Source organism: Rutidosis leptorrhynchoides, chromosome 1, assembly GCF_046630445.1.
Source record: "Rutidosis leptorrhynchoides isolate AG116_Rl617_1_P2 chromosome 1, CSIRO_AGI_Rlap_v1, whole genome shotgun sequence".
Classification (NCBI taxonomy): Eukaryota; Viridiplantae; Streptophyta; class Magnoliopsida; order Asterales; family Asteraceae; genus Rutidosis; species Rutidosis leptorrhynchoides.
The window spans coordinates 400994957-401010905 of NC_092333.1; the positions used below are offsets into that span (position 1 = coordinate 400994957).

Below are 15949 nucleotides of genomic sequence, written 5' to 3' on the forward strand. Positions count from 1 at the left end.
AAACGGAGCTCGTTAACTTATATAACCCGTTAACTTATTTAAATTTATTTAGACGTGTTCCAGTTAAAAGGCGTTTGTTGCACACTAATTAGACGTGTTTTTTGTAACTTATTAGACGTGTTCGTCATTTAGACGTGTTCCCGGCAAAACTTATTAGATGTGTTTCCAATTAGACGTGTTGTTTTTTCATTCTGGTAAAAGTTATTAGACGTGTTGTTAATTAGACGTGTTCCTTGAAATACTTGTTAGAGGTGTTGTCACTTAGAGGTGTTCCTGGTAAAAGTTATTAGACATGGTTACCAATTAGAGGTGTTATACTTATTTAGACGTGTTGCAGGTTTCTAATTAGACGTGTTGCTACTATTATTTAGAAGTGTCCCGTGTTTTTTTTTTTTTTTTTTTTTTTTTTTTTTTTTTTTGTAACCACCTTAATTAGACGTGTTATGTAGTGAACACGTCTAAATGAAGGGCTCTAAATGAGCCGAAATGTAGTAGTGTTAAACTCCAATAAATCTTGAGTGCTTTGATTATCAACTACAACACCTGAAGACACAATTGCAGGAGGAACATCATCCGATTCTGGTAGCGCATTCAATTTAAAACGAACCGAGTCACTCACCTCTTTTGCACTCGAAACCTCAACCAACTTCGTTACCTCCAAAGCACCTAAAGTACCAAAAGGAATTTCCTCACCATTCGAAACAACGTCCATGGATTCATCTTCAGACACGTCATCAACCGCTTTTTCCCCTTGTCGAACACGAAGACCATCAACTCCTTAAGACCTGTTCAAACCATTAAGCTTCAGAAAAAATCTTCGTTTGGGAACCATAAACCGGGTGACCCTCCACGACTATGCGATTAGTAATAACAAGCAAATTGACGGGAAACTGATCAAATCAAACTCTGAAGCGGTACCAATCTCATTAACCCATTGCAAACCGAAAACAAACCATCATCAAGATCCACCTCAACCAAATCGTGCATTTGTTCCGGGTTAGCAGTTTTGACAAAGGCAGAAAGCGACCCAACGTTACCTTAAGCCTTAAAACCGTTCGCAATCTTCAACACATCACCGCAAAGGCTCGCAATCGAGATAGCACTTTCCGTTGAAACATAGGTAATCGGTATGCCCTTAAGCTCCAACCAAGTGAAGCAAAACTATTTTTTAGCCATATCCTTCACGGGAACCACAAGAACAAAGTTGTCCGAGCTTGACTCCAAAAAACCTTGATAACCAACATCATTTTCACAACCAATAATTGCACCGAATATACCCACTTTTGAAATCCTATTAACAGTAACTTTATTCTTGATTAAGAAGGCTTGGAGTTTCAAATCAACTAATGGAATTGAGTCAACAACCAATATGCTAATCTCTAAATGATTCGTAACAAGATTATTCAATCCAATCTTACACCAAATTTAACCAAAGGAGAAAATCGATGACCACCAATTGAGGAACGGGAAACCTGATTGGCTCGCCAGATAGGCCAACCAACGAAAATGGGGTGCCTAAAAACATGAGAACCATTCAAAGAATTCACAGCAACAGTAGCAGAAGTAATGTTGGAAAAGGTAACAAAACAATACCTTCTACTTGGCTAAAATTTAATTTCCGATAATGGACCGATCATACTGAAGGTCGATTCGATCATGTGTCTAGAAGTGGATTTATCAAGCCTTCAATTGAAAATGGTAAAACCTTCACCATCTTGATCTACCGGATTGGGAGAAACCGACAAGACACTGCCAGTAGCGTGAGATCTAGAAGCAGACAAAAGATTCTGACGTTGGACATCTTCTTCAGGTATGAGATAATAGGAGAACGAGGAAGACAGAGGAAAATAAGATGAAGGTGATTATTGCTCGGTTGTCGGAGAGTTAATACCGGTCGTTGGAGATGTAGATTTTGAGAGTAATAGATGTTGAGTAAAGGACAAAGGGACTAGGGTACGGTTTGGTTAGCAGAAACATGCATTTAAAAGGAAAGGGAGGTATTTGTGAGAGAATTAAAGTGGATAAAAAAAGAAGATCGGTGACCTAAAAAGCCTGATAGGGTGGTGAAGTGGTGGAAATGGGTGGTTAGTGGTGGAGCCTTTTGGGGGGAGAAGTTAAAATTCTAAAGAAAGTGAAGACTCTTAACCCGAGGCAGAGATCATTTCATGCGTTAGGAGTTTGTACCATGACACATTGGAATTTGCTACTATTATTTACGTAATATTATTAATTTGTACCCATTAGTAGATATTAGATATAGAAATAGAAATAATAATAATAATAACTTCTCCCGTGCTATTTGCTCTTGGGGGACAGCGGGTGGGAGTTTACAGCTTGTGAGGGAATATTTGGCAGAGGATTCTCCTATGTTGTCAGTGGTTGATGATGAGGTCCTTGATTTGGAAGAGCGTAATATTAAGCAGTGTCGTAGGAAGATTTGTGATGGCCATTACACCGCTGCAGCTCGTGTTCTTTCTTCATCAGGCGTTGCTCCTTATAATGACGCCACACTGGCGGACTTGCTGTCTAAGCACCCTTCTTCTATCGCTCCATCCTTGCCTGATATGACGGTTGATCACCTTCACCTCGTTACGACTTCTGCTGTTGTTTTGGGCCAGATTAAAAGTTTTCCTCGGGGCACTTCATGTGGTAGGGATGGTTTACGTGCACAACACCTTATGGATTGCTTGAGTAGTGCTGCTGTGGCAGTCTCGGATGAGTTGGTTGGCTCTATTACCGGAGTCGTTAATCTCTTTCTAGCTGGAAGGTGCCTTATGGAATTAGGAGAGTATATTGCTAGTGCTCCCCTCACACCGCTTGTCAAGCCCGGCGGTGGTCTTCGTCCTATAGCTGTGGGTACTGTTTGGCGACGTCTTGTTTCGAAGGTTGGCGCTGCTATGGTTGGCCAGTCTTTGGGAAGTTACTTCGATGGTCTTCAGTTTGGTGTTGGTGTTTCTTCAGGTGGTGAGGCTATTCTTCATGCTGTGAATCGGCTGATTGAGGATCGTGGCTCTGATGTTGGCCTCTCTATGTTATTAGTTGATTTTCAAAATGCCTTCAATCTAGTTGATCGTACGGTCATGTTACGTGAAGTTCGCCGCCTTTGTCCGAGCCTTTCTCGGTGGGTTGAATTTTGCTACTCTAATCCAGCCAGATTGTATTATGGGAACCACACATTATGGTCTTCTCAGGGGGTGCAACAGGGTGATCCCCTTGGTCCGCTGCTTTTTGCTTTGGTCCTACAACCCTTGGTTTCTAAAATCAGAGATAATTTTGAGGTTTGTCTTCAGGCGTGGTATTTGGATGATGGTACTATTATTGGGGACACTTTGGTGGTGGGGAAGGTTTTGCATTTGATTATGGAGGATGGGCCTCGTTTTGGGCTGCATCTCAACGTTGAAAAAACAGAAATTTTTGGCCTACGGAGGACCCTCGCAGCAGGCAAGTAGGTGTCTTTCCTCCTAATATTGCTCGGCCTTTAAATGGTGTTAAGTTGCTTGGGGCCCCCGCAAGTTTCGATCCTGGTTTTAGTAGTGAACTGGTGATGCAAAGGGTGACCAAGTCCATTGCGCTTATGGATAAGGTTGCTAAGATTGATGATCCTCAGTGTGAGTTGTTGTTGCTTAGGGCATGTACGGGAGTTTCTAAACTCTACTTTTCCTTGCGTACTTGTCCTCCTAGTATATTTGAGGCGGCTCAACGCGCTTTCGATGGAGCCCTTCGATCTTCCTTGGAGCGTATTGTTACTGCTTCAGGGCCTGGGTTTGGTGATTGGCAGTGGCGGCTTGCCACCTTGCCATTTGCATTTGGAGGGCTTGGTGTTTATTCTGCGGGAGATGTTCGTCATTATGCTTTTCTGGCTTCTCGATTACAGTCTGCTGGATTGCAGACCAAGCTACTACGTCATGCGAGTATTGTTGGTCTTGGTCGTGCTTTTGAAGATGCATTGGGTCTGTTTAATAAAACAGTTGGGTTTGATATTTTAGGTAATCCGAGTGAGGTCGCTGCCCCAATACTCATGAAGAAATTGGCAGATGTTTATTTCACAAAGGTTACCGCTTCTGCAGAATCCACTTTTTCGTTATCTCCCCGACAATCGGCCTTATGGAAATCACAGCAGAGTGATCACACATCTGCTTGGCTAAGGGCAGTCCCTATTTTGGGGTTGGGTCAGACGATGAACGCAAAGACTTACCGATGTGTGTTGTGCTACCGGTTAGGTGTTCCATTGTTCTCTATCTCGATGGCATGCTCTGCCTGTTCAAGGGCTTTTACTAGGGATATTTTCGGGGATCACGCGGTGTCTTGTGCTGGTATGGTGGGTATTAAGCATCGACATAATATTGTCCGGGATTCCCTTGTTGATGTTTGTTATCGATCTGGGATTTCAGCGAGAAAGGAGGTTGACATTGGGTTGTCTGGAGGGACCGATAGGGCCCTCAGACCTGCAGATGTGTTACTTTATTCCTGGGATTGTGGTAGCGATGTTTGTGTTGACTTGACAGGATCTTCTCCTTTGACACAGTCTGGGCTTTCTGACTTTGTCCCTGGACGTGCTGTGATTGATGCGGCTCGTCGGAAGCGGGTCAAGTACGAATCTAGTTGTCTGGCGATTGGTTATGGTTTCATTCCTTTCTCATTTTCTTCCCTTGGGGAATTAGAGAAGGAGGCTGTTTCTTTGCTAAAGCGGGTTCAGAAGAGTTCGATGGCGCAAGATATTGGTGCCGGTGCTGCTGCTCATATTTTTACTAGGATAGGTTTTGCTATTGCTAGAGGTGTGGGGGCCCAGATTGTCTCTAGGCTTCCCACTAATTTTTTGTAAGTTTTAAAACTTTTAAGTTTTTTATTATAATAATAATAATAATAATAATAATAATAATAATAATAATAATAATAATAATAATAATAATAATAATAATAATTCATTGGACATTTATAACAATTACCCCTCAAGTATGAGCACTTTGACAATTTTCTTTCGTAGCAAAAACCACATAAGCATGGAGAGATCGATTTACCCAAAACCACCAAATAATTTGTATCAATTAGTAGATATAAAATTATTAATTAATTAATAATTTATTACTGAATAATTACGGAGTATTAATTGTTATTATTATTATTATTAATTACTGTATTCGCGATTTCGTAGAATTTAAATTCAATTAAATATTAAATATATATTTAAAATAAATATATAAGTATAAAAGAATAAACGTAGTTGAAAGTGAATGATATTGTGTGATCATGTAACTGAATATTATATGAAAATAGGAAGTAAAAAAAAAATCAGGAAATACTATACAATCGAGAGAGTATATATATATATATATATATATATATATATATATATATATATATATATATATATATATATATATATGTTATATTTTATATTTAAGCATTTAGAGCGAATTCGAGTTCATCTATGGTTTACAAATTGACATACATATCTGATCCAATAAACATCTATATCCAAATCCACATCTAATATTCATCCATCTTGATCATCCATATCCGTTTTAAGCGGATCGGGTCAGATGGATATCCAGCGGATCAGATGCTAATTCCCATCCCTTATCGTAAGTCTTTTAAAGTAGTCTTTCATGCATGCTATCATGATCATTATTTATATTAAGTGTGTAAATTATAAGAAATGGTTATAAGTTGTTATTAATTGGGTGATAGACACTGATCCCTTATATTAACGACCTGCCTAAAGTAACTTTTTTCTTTACCCGATGGAGTACGTTTACTCGTTAACGGTTAATTATAAAAATATACAATCTAATTAGCCGAAAAGCTAACACAAGAGCAAAAACTAAAAAATATAATACATGCTAATTGTTCAAAATTACAAGTATTATAAGTATAAGTATAATACATAATAATGTGTAAAACATAACTATGTATGTTAATATGTATACATGCGAGTTGTTCATATGGGTATCAAGGATTCACAAGTGGAACTCAATTTATTTATTATGTATAGTCATTATTTTATTTTTATCACTATTATTTTATTTGGAAAGATATAGAGAGACATCCGATAAAACTTGAACGATACAAAGAAGATTAGCATTGCCCATGGGCAAGGATGACACACAAATCGAAAAATGGTCCAAAATTGTAGTTACGTCGTACCTTCGATGTCCTAATTTTCTGGTCGATCGTTACCCGTCTTCTTTTTTCAACGTCAATCATGCCTTCCCCAGAAAACTCTGATATTCTCCATACAAACAAAATCTCCACAACCTTATTCCTTACCAATTTCCCCATCACTTCGAAACAAAAGATTTACTCGATCTTTGTTCAAATCATGGAAACATTATCGACGTATATATCGCACACACATTATCAAATAAGGGATCTCGTTTTGCTTTTGTCAGATTCATTAGTGTAGCGTGTGTTAAAGATCTGGAAATGACGATTTCATCCTGTTGAGTGGGTAATTTTCACCTCTATGCCACTCTTGCTTGGTTTGAACGATCTACTAAGATGACTCATGCCATGTTTTCGGTAATCGTTCCCCCGTTCCTCCATTTGAACCTAATCTGCTGCTCCTTCTATTAATTTATGTAGGATCACGTAAACATGATTATACGATCAAATCTTCAATAACGAGTGTGGAATAACTCGTTATTTGGTTTAGTAATCAAAACACAATTAGAACTTATGATCTTAGTAAAGTAATCGACTTTAGAACGACTAAGAGTGATAAAACCAAGTGCTAGGGTTGCTGGGAATCGGTTAGAACGTTTAGAGGTGTTTAGGATTCGTAACTGTGCGGTTTCACCCTGCAACCGTGCGGTTGCCCAGTCTACTCGTGTGGTTACATACCTGCAACCGTGCGGTTGCATTCCAACAGTGAAAGTTAAACATTAAAGCGTTTCAACTTGATCATAATGAACTCGGGGACTATAATGCACCAACAAACTCCCCCTAGGACCCAGTTCATTATCTTAAATAACAAGAATATACTTTCACCTGCAAAAGACAAATTACCACACAATCATCCAAATTCAATAACAGAAAATTAAAACGTTTACGTCACGTTATTACATCAAAATTGAAATAAAGTGAAAAATAAAACGTTCAAGTCCACAGTTCACAAGTTCAAATTCAAAAGATAGACATTTAAGCATGAATATCATATGCATAGCATGTGCGAATGGCCCGATTGAACTGAATGGCTTGCTCTGTATTCGGCAACTCATGAAAGATTGGGTGTCTCCGCAACACCTTGATATCCTCTTCGCACATATTTCTGATCCACCTCGGATCGATAATCCTAATCTGGTCTAAGCTACCACCAGGATTATACAACAAAATAACTGCTTCATCAGTTCGCCCATCATAATACCACCATCTAAAACGATCACCAAAATTCTGTGACATTTTACGAACTGGTGCATACTTCATAGTCCGTGCACTCTTATACTTAACCACTCGAGCCCTGTTTCCCGTAGCTTGATCACTACGATATGAAACTTTCGAAAACTGAGGCTCTAACACAGACCAGCCTAACACAGTTTGTAATATTAAACATTAAAACATAAACAATTTTAACCAAAACCAAAGTCCAATAGTCCAAGTTATAGACCATAAAGTTGCACGCAAAAATAGTTTACCATCTAGGAATTTATCGTGCACCAACAAAGGACGTAGATTATTACATAGACAACGGAACTAAAACATTCAAGCAGCATACAAAATCTCAGCCTTTACCTTCTCTTCACCAGTTGGATACACCAGCTCCTCTTGATCAGCAAAGAAATTGTTCAACAACATTCCATAAGGCAGACCTCTTCCAGCAGCTGCTGGTAACCCTACCATGCGATTAGCTATCACATATGCAAAATTTATCGGTATTTGACTGATCAAACACATTAGGATTAAAACTTCAGTCACATAAACCTCCACATCATTTTCCTCTAGAAACATAACATTTCTCTTAATGACCCTCGTCATTTGACAATACTGATCTTGAATATTCTCCTCTATGATGATAATAGGTCCTCTATTCGGAAAATTAAAACCTGGTTTACATAAACCCATTACAAACCCGAGAGAAGAAAACAAGTTGTCAGTAGTTGACCTCCTTGGAGCACAGTTCACATCTTTAGTTAGACTGAAGAAGTTGAAATCTCCAGCAGGTACATCAAGTTTCTCAGCAAATTCATCCAACGTCCAATCATAAGGAAACTCGAACATGTTCAAGTGAACACACTTAACCTTACGTTCATCAAATACATAATTTGCATAGAACTCCCTAATAAGCTTGGGATAGTAGGACTCATCTTGATGAAGAAAAGCTCCTGCGATCCCCACCAATACACAGAGAAATTTGGTTGAGATCTAACCGAACACCCCGTGAGAATAGGACGATCAGCCACTAATCTCCTACGTTCAGCAATTGCATTTTCAGTTTCACTTTATGAAACTCTTCGTGACGCTATGTTTTCCATGTGGATGAACTGGAACACAACAAACTCAATAGAAGTTAAATAACAAAATGATCATACCTGACAAAATAACCAAGAACCAGATGATTTAAGTAACCGTGCGATTTCACATTACAATCGTGCGGTTGCATGAAATAACCACCCGGATGCGACTTCAACCGTGCGGTTGCAGTTGCAACCGTGCGGTTGCATTCATCTGGTCTGTTAGGGTTTTCAAAACCTAAATCCATCAAATCAGGTGTTGATCATTAAATCAATGATTGATAAAGCTGGTATAACCTCCGATAAACACTTTTAAAGCAACAATTTCAGTTATAACACATCTATAATCCTTGTATTGATCTAAAGTTCATTTAAACTTAAAACAAATCATAACTCAAAAATTAGGAAGTTTAGATGTTACCTGTTATGATGAAAATGATCAGAAACAATAGATGAACAAGAAAAACACGATAAAAAACTCCCCTTAGCAATATGTAAATTTTGATGAATTTTAGACTTAGTGAAAATTGAAATCACAAACAACTCATGGTTCTGAGTTTGGGTATTTATACCCACTTTGCAACCGTGCGGTTGCAAGGGTGTATCTGGCCAACATGTTTGCAACCTTGCGGGTGTAAAGTGTACCCGTACGGTTGTACCTTAAGTATAATTAACCCTTATAACCTATGTATCCGGGAGGTTACATGGTGTCACCGTGCGGTTTGCATTGTGTAATCGTCCAATTGCAAATCCACAACATAAAATTTTAAATTTTCATTCTGTCTTTTCTAACTTTCATTTCTCGAAAAACTCATCTCATCCAAACAAACAAATTTTCATAGAACTATCAGTTTTCCCAATCTGAGTCAAATAACCTAATACCCGACTTGTTGAACTTTTTCGTTTTTTGGATCTTTCACGTTTGCTAACTCCCCCTGGTCCACACATACGGAGTTTATGAAGTAACCACCAAATTATATGCAATATTATACAGTATGAAACATGCAACAATGCTAAAAACATACTCAAACTTTTTGTCTTTTTCATTTTATAATGCAAACTATGGAAAACAAATGCAAACATAATACATTATGATGAATTAAATCAATAAACTAACCGCATAGTGAATATCACAAGCATGACATAACGAGCTAATTAACTTGCTATTTATCACAAAAAGAATTAAAATATTGGATTAAAATATCAGGAACAAACTATACATCTATCATAACATAAACACATATTTTGTGAGAAGAAGAATTTATCAATATTTTTTTTTTCCGGGATTAGAACTGAACTATATTTTGCAGTTTTAACATCATCAATTTCATTTATTCAGAACTTTTTGTTCCATTTCTGTTTTTTCAAGTACCTACACTTTTAGTCTTTGAATAGCAATAAATTTCTTAGACTTTTGATAATGCTAAAAACGAACATATATTTCATAGCATTATCCCTCAAGAAAGACAAGCTTTTAGTTGTAATTGTTCTATTTACAAGTGATATTCATTTAAATAATAAAAGGTGAAGACAAAAGACAGATTCGACGATTTGAAGACGCAAACGACCAAAACGCTAAATAGTACAAAGTACAATCCAAGTGGTTCAATTTATTAATGAGAAACGTCTCAAAATTACAAGAGTACAAGCCGCAAAACGCAAAGTACAAGATATTAAATAGTACGCAAGGACGTTCGAAAATTCGGAACCGGGACATAAAATTACAAGTCAACTATGCACACGAATATAATATAATATATAAATAATTCTATAAATTATTTATATATTATATTTTTATTAAAAACTGTCGGCAAATAAAAAAACAAAAGTGTGTGAGCTGTCCCAGGGGGCCATGCGATCGCATGGCCTGGAAGCACAAAATCCATGCGATCGCATGGCAGCTAAAGTGAGGCCAAGTCCTATAAATTACAACGTTTTCTGCCGAATTATGTACACCATATCATACTTCAATCTCAATCTCACTCTCTCAATATATATATTTATATTTTTAATTTTAATTTTAAGTTAATAATAATAAGGTTATAGTGGCGAATGTTTTAAGTTTGTAAGTCAAAATTCTGTCCGTGTAACACTACGCGATTAATAATCATTGTAAGTTATGTTCAACCTTTTTAAATTAATGTCTCGTAGCTAAGTTATTATTACGTGTAGGTTTTTCTTATGCCCGAGAGACATATTAAATTAATGTGGCTATTACGTTATGACCCCAAGTCGGGTCATACCCAATAACAAGCTTACCGACACTCTATATGTATTTAATCTCAACGGTTAGATCGTTAAATAAATACGTAACACTTGAACTTTAGAAAATCGGTTTTCTAAAATATTATCACTTGAGATAAATTATTTGGATAATTTATATTTAATTATTTATAGGTTTAAATAATTATATTGTGTTATATTTTATAAAAGGTTTATAAAATAAGCAAGTAACTTAATAAAATACATGGTTTTATATAAATATAACAAGTTTTATATATATTAAGACATTGTTATTTTATTAAACATGTGCAGAATTTTGTGTCTCCAAGGATGACACACCCATGCCTATTTTGTTACTTTTAACACAATATTCCTTATGTACATGCAATGGTCTTATAACCAAGGCTTGACTCAAGTTGTAGGACACATAAGTGATACAAAAAAAACTGCATTCAGCTCACTTTTTTTGGCATTTCTGGCTGAACTGTTTTAACAAAAAAAGAGGAGCATTTTGCTTGTAAAATCAAGTGATTAAGTGTTCTAAATCCTAACCAATTTGAAGGTTATGTTGGTGCATCAAAAGCTTGGGGTATTACACACTTGAGGCTTCAAGTTAGAAGCTTTCTTGCCTTCATCTTCATCATCACCTTGCAACTTTGAAAACAACCCTCAACTAGCTTGAGGAGGTATAATCTCTAAACCCACTCTTAGTTTGTAAGTATGTTTCACAACTTGATCCTTTTTGGGATTTAACTTTAAATGGTTAAAGATTTACAAGTTTTAAAATGGTAATTTATACGCTTCCGCAAATCTTATTTCTTGAATGATTATAAGTATTATGAAACTTGTTAAATCCCAACAATGGTATCTAGAGCCGAAGTTGTTGAAATATGCTTCGAGATGGTTATTAAACCCACTATAATTTTGCATTCTATGAACATGCATGAAGTAGAATGTAAAATTTTCGGTTTTGAGTGGTTTGTCATTTTGGCCAAAATCACTTGTGATTCTGCATTCTGTGTTGCCGATCACTTGTGATTCTGTGTTGCCAATCATTTGTGATTCTGTGTTGCCGATCACTTGTGATTCTGTATTGCCAATCACTTGTGATTCTGTATTGCAGATCACTTGTGATTCTGTATTTCCAATCACTTGTGATTCTGTATTGCCTATCACTTATGTTGATGATGTTCACAATCTAAGCCTTGACCTTGTGTTTGGTTGCATGTTTGGTTGATTTAATATTTATTCATTTGGTATGTAATAATATTATTTTGGTTATGTAATTTATTTTATATTTGGTATGTAAAATAGATTAGGTTGTAATTTCACTTTTTTAGACAAAATGTATTAGGATATATTTTGTAAAAAGATGAAGATGATGAAGACTTGAAGAACACAAGAAGAAACATTTGGATGCAAGATTAAGTGGGAGATTTAAAATCTCCTACTTTGTGTTATAACCCCTTATCCGGTGGCATTTGTTTTCGGCTAAACAAATGTCTACCAAAATGGCTTGATTGTGAACATATTTGTTTTGCATGCATGGTTGTTTATTGTATGATTGTGGATTGTATGTTTGTATGCTACAAGTTAATCACACAAGTTAACAACAAGCAAAATGGCAATTTAATTGGTTAAATTATACATTAATTAACGACATGCAAAACGACAATTTAATTGGTTAAATTAAAAATTGCTAAAAGGACATTAATAAACGGTTATTAAGAACATGATTAGGGTCATATATATAAAATGGTTTATAGACATGAAAATGGATTTCAAATGAACCATACACTAAATGCATGTTGGTGTATGGCATAAAAGTTTTCTCAAACTAGAATTAATGAAAACTTAAAATCCCTTATTAACAAGGCAAACAAGTTAAACGCCATCCTTTTGTGCAACACTTAAAAATATTAGGGAACTCACAATGGGATAAAGGTCACCTAACCGTTATGAGCAAACTAATATGATTAAGGTGAATTTCGCATGCTTGTGGGATAAAGGTCACCTAACCACTTGTATGTTAAGTTTACACGTTTACACAAGTAGGACGACTTGATTTGGAAATCATGAACTTAGGGTCACCGAAGCATGAGGAACAAATAGGCGTTGATGGGATAAATATGCCATGCAAAAGGATTGCGTGATCCCATAACTTAGAAGTTGCAAAAGGATTGCAATTGTCATATAATGACTACCTAGCTAAATCAAATGACGGGATAAAGGCCACCTAACCGAAATTGGGTTTACCGTTGGATTCTAAAATTTAATAAATATCTATTGGATTTAAAGGGTATTGATCGTTAAATTAAAATTGATACTTAAACAACTTTGTTAAATTTTGTAGATGGCCGCCAATAACAACAACATTCCGAACGCACCGATAAACTTTACCAACCTATCGTTGAGGTCAATCCTCGAAAAGGAAAAACTCAACCATACGAACTTCATGGATTGGTTCCGCAATCTAAGAATTGTCCTCAAACTAGAGGACAGGGCGTATGTGTTGGAAGACCCCATTCCCGATCAACCGGATGAGGATGATACGGAAGGCATGGCTTATTGGGAGAAATATTGCACCGATTCGTTGCAAGTTTCTTGCCTCATGCTTGGGACTATGATACCCGAACTCCAAAAGGATTTTGAGCATCATAGTGCATATGACATGATCACACAGTTGAAGGAGATGTTCCTTCAACAAGCTCGTGTCGAGCGCTTCGAAACGGTTCGAGCGCTTCATGCATGTCAGATGGACGACTCCCAATCCGTTTCATCTTATGTCCTTAAGATGAAAAGCCTTATTGATCGAGCGAACCGTCTAAATTGCAACGTGTCTAATGAATTGGCCACAGACCTCATTCTCAACTCATTGTCAAAAAGGTTTGACACATTTGTAATGAATTACAATATGAATGGTTAGGATAAAAGCATTGGCAAATTACATGCCATGCTTAAGACGGCAGAAGCAAGCATGGGTAAAAGGGCTTCACCCGTGTTTACGATCAATGAAGGTGGGTCTAAAAACAATAACACTTCTAAGCTAAAGGCAGCTAAGAGGAAGGGACCCGCCTACCAAGGCAAAGGCAAAGGAAAAGGAAAGATGGTTACCCCAACCAACAACAACAAGAAGCAAAAGGTTGCTGGTAAAGCTAACCCCAAGGAAGATCCGTGCTTTGGTTGCGGTGAGATGGGTCACTGAAAATGCAACTGCCCGGTCTACCTAAAGGAGTTGAAGGAAAAGAGGGATGCAGGGTAAACCTCAGGTAATGTATATATGGTATACTAGTATTACTTCTTCTAATACATGTGTATTAGACATAGGATGTGGAACTCATATTTGCAATTCTTTGCAGGGGTTCAAAAGAAGTAATCAAGATGCGGGAACAACAAGTCTCTTCATAGGAAATGGAGCAAGGGTGCAGGTGAAAGCTCAAGGAGACTTTGTTTTAAAGCTTCCAAGTGGTTTGGAGCTTACTTTGAAAAATGTTTTGTATGCACCTGATTTATCACGAAACATTATTTCTGTATCCCGTTTGAAACAATATGGTTTTAATCTTAATTTCATTAATGATGATATCCATGTTTCTTTAGATAATGTGTTCTATTTCAAGGCTTCGCCTTCGAATGGTATTTATGAATTGGTTCATGATGACACATCATACAATAGCTCAATGTACCATGCAAACATCAAGAAACTCAAAAGGGATTTGAGTGATTCCTACTTATGGCATTGTCGCCTTGGTCACATAAACAAGAATCGAATGCATACACTTCAAAAGAATGGCCTTTTGAAATCAAATGAACTAGACTCATTTGATGTATGTGAATCTTATTTACAAGGCAAAATGACTAAAGCACCTTTCAAAGGGACCTATGAAAGGGCTAAGGACATATTGGGATTGATACACTCCGATGTATGTGGACCCTTTAAGCCCATAACTGGGAATGGTGAAAGATACTTTGTTACTTTCATTGATGACTTTAGTCGTTTCGGATATGTCTACTTATTAAGACACAAGGACGAAACTTTTGAAGCATTCAAGGAATATCAAAACGAAGTACAAAATCAACTCAATAAGACAATCAAGGTACTTCGTACCGATAGAGGAGGTGAATACCTAAGCGATGCTTTCCAAGATCATCTTAAAAGTTGTGGGATTATCTCGCAACTCACTCCTCCTGGAACACCCCAACTTAATGGAGTTTCCGAAAGGAGGAACCGAACCCTAATGGATATGGTTTGATCTATGATGGTTAGAAGCTCGTTACCTCTATCATTTTGGGGTTATTGTCTATGCTCCGCGGCTCGTATTTTAAATATGGCCCCAACCAAGAAAGTGGAACGAACACCTCATGAGATGTGGTTTGGAAAACCTCCATCTCTATCATACTTAAAGGTATGGGGATGTGAAGCTTATCCTAAGCGTTACGTCCCTAATAAGTTGAATGCTCGATCCACGAAGTGTATCTTCATAGGATATCCCAAGGATGATATGGGATATTATTTCTATGATCCATCCGAGCAGAATGTATTTGTTGCTCGAAAGGCTGAATTCCTTGAAACTAAGTTCCTAATGGAAGGAAATAGTGAAAGGAAGATAGATCTTGCAGAGGTTCAAGATCAAGTAGATGATACACAATTGGTTGACACTAGCACTCAACATGAAAATGTTGAGAATGATCAAATGGATGATCAAAATACACAAGACGTTTGCAGATCTGGTAGGATTAGTAATCCTCCTGAGAGATATGGGTTTCTCATGGATGGTTGCTATGTGGTTGATTTGGATGAACCAATAAACTACCAAGATGCTTTATCAAGGATTGATAAAGATAAATGGCAGGAAGCCATGAACACTGAGATGCAATCCATGTATGACAACCAAGTTTGGGAACTTGTTACACAACCTGCTGGTTCAAGGCTAGTTGATTGTAAATGGATTTTCAAAATGAAAACCGACATACATGGAAACTTGGATACATATAAAGCTAGACTTGTAGCAAAAGGTTTCACTCAAACTCAAGGGGTTGACTATGATGAAACTTTTTCGCCCGTGGCAATGCTAAAGTCTATTAGGATATTACTTGCCATTGCTGCTCATTATGATTATGAAATATGGCAAATGGATGTCAAGACCGCTTTCCTAAATGGACATCTTGAGGAAGATGTCTATATGGTTCAGCCTGAGGGTTTTGTTGATCCGAAATATCCTAAAAAGGTATGCAATTTAAAGAAGTCAATCTACGGATTGAAACAAGCATCTAGAATGTGG

General features: G+C 37.0%; 1 pseudogene; it reads left to right on the plus strand.

Annotated features, from left to right (window-relative positions):
- The first annotated feature begins 6017 nt into the window (after positions 1-6017).
- LOC139887493 (U6 spliceosomal RNA) lies at positions 6018-6131 on the plus strand (annotated as a pseudogene).
- The last annotated feature ends 9818 nt before the right edge of the window (positions 6132-15949 follow it).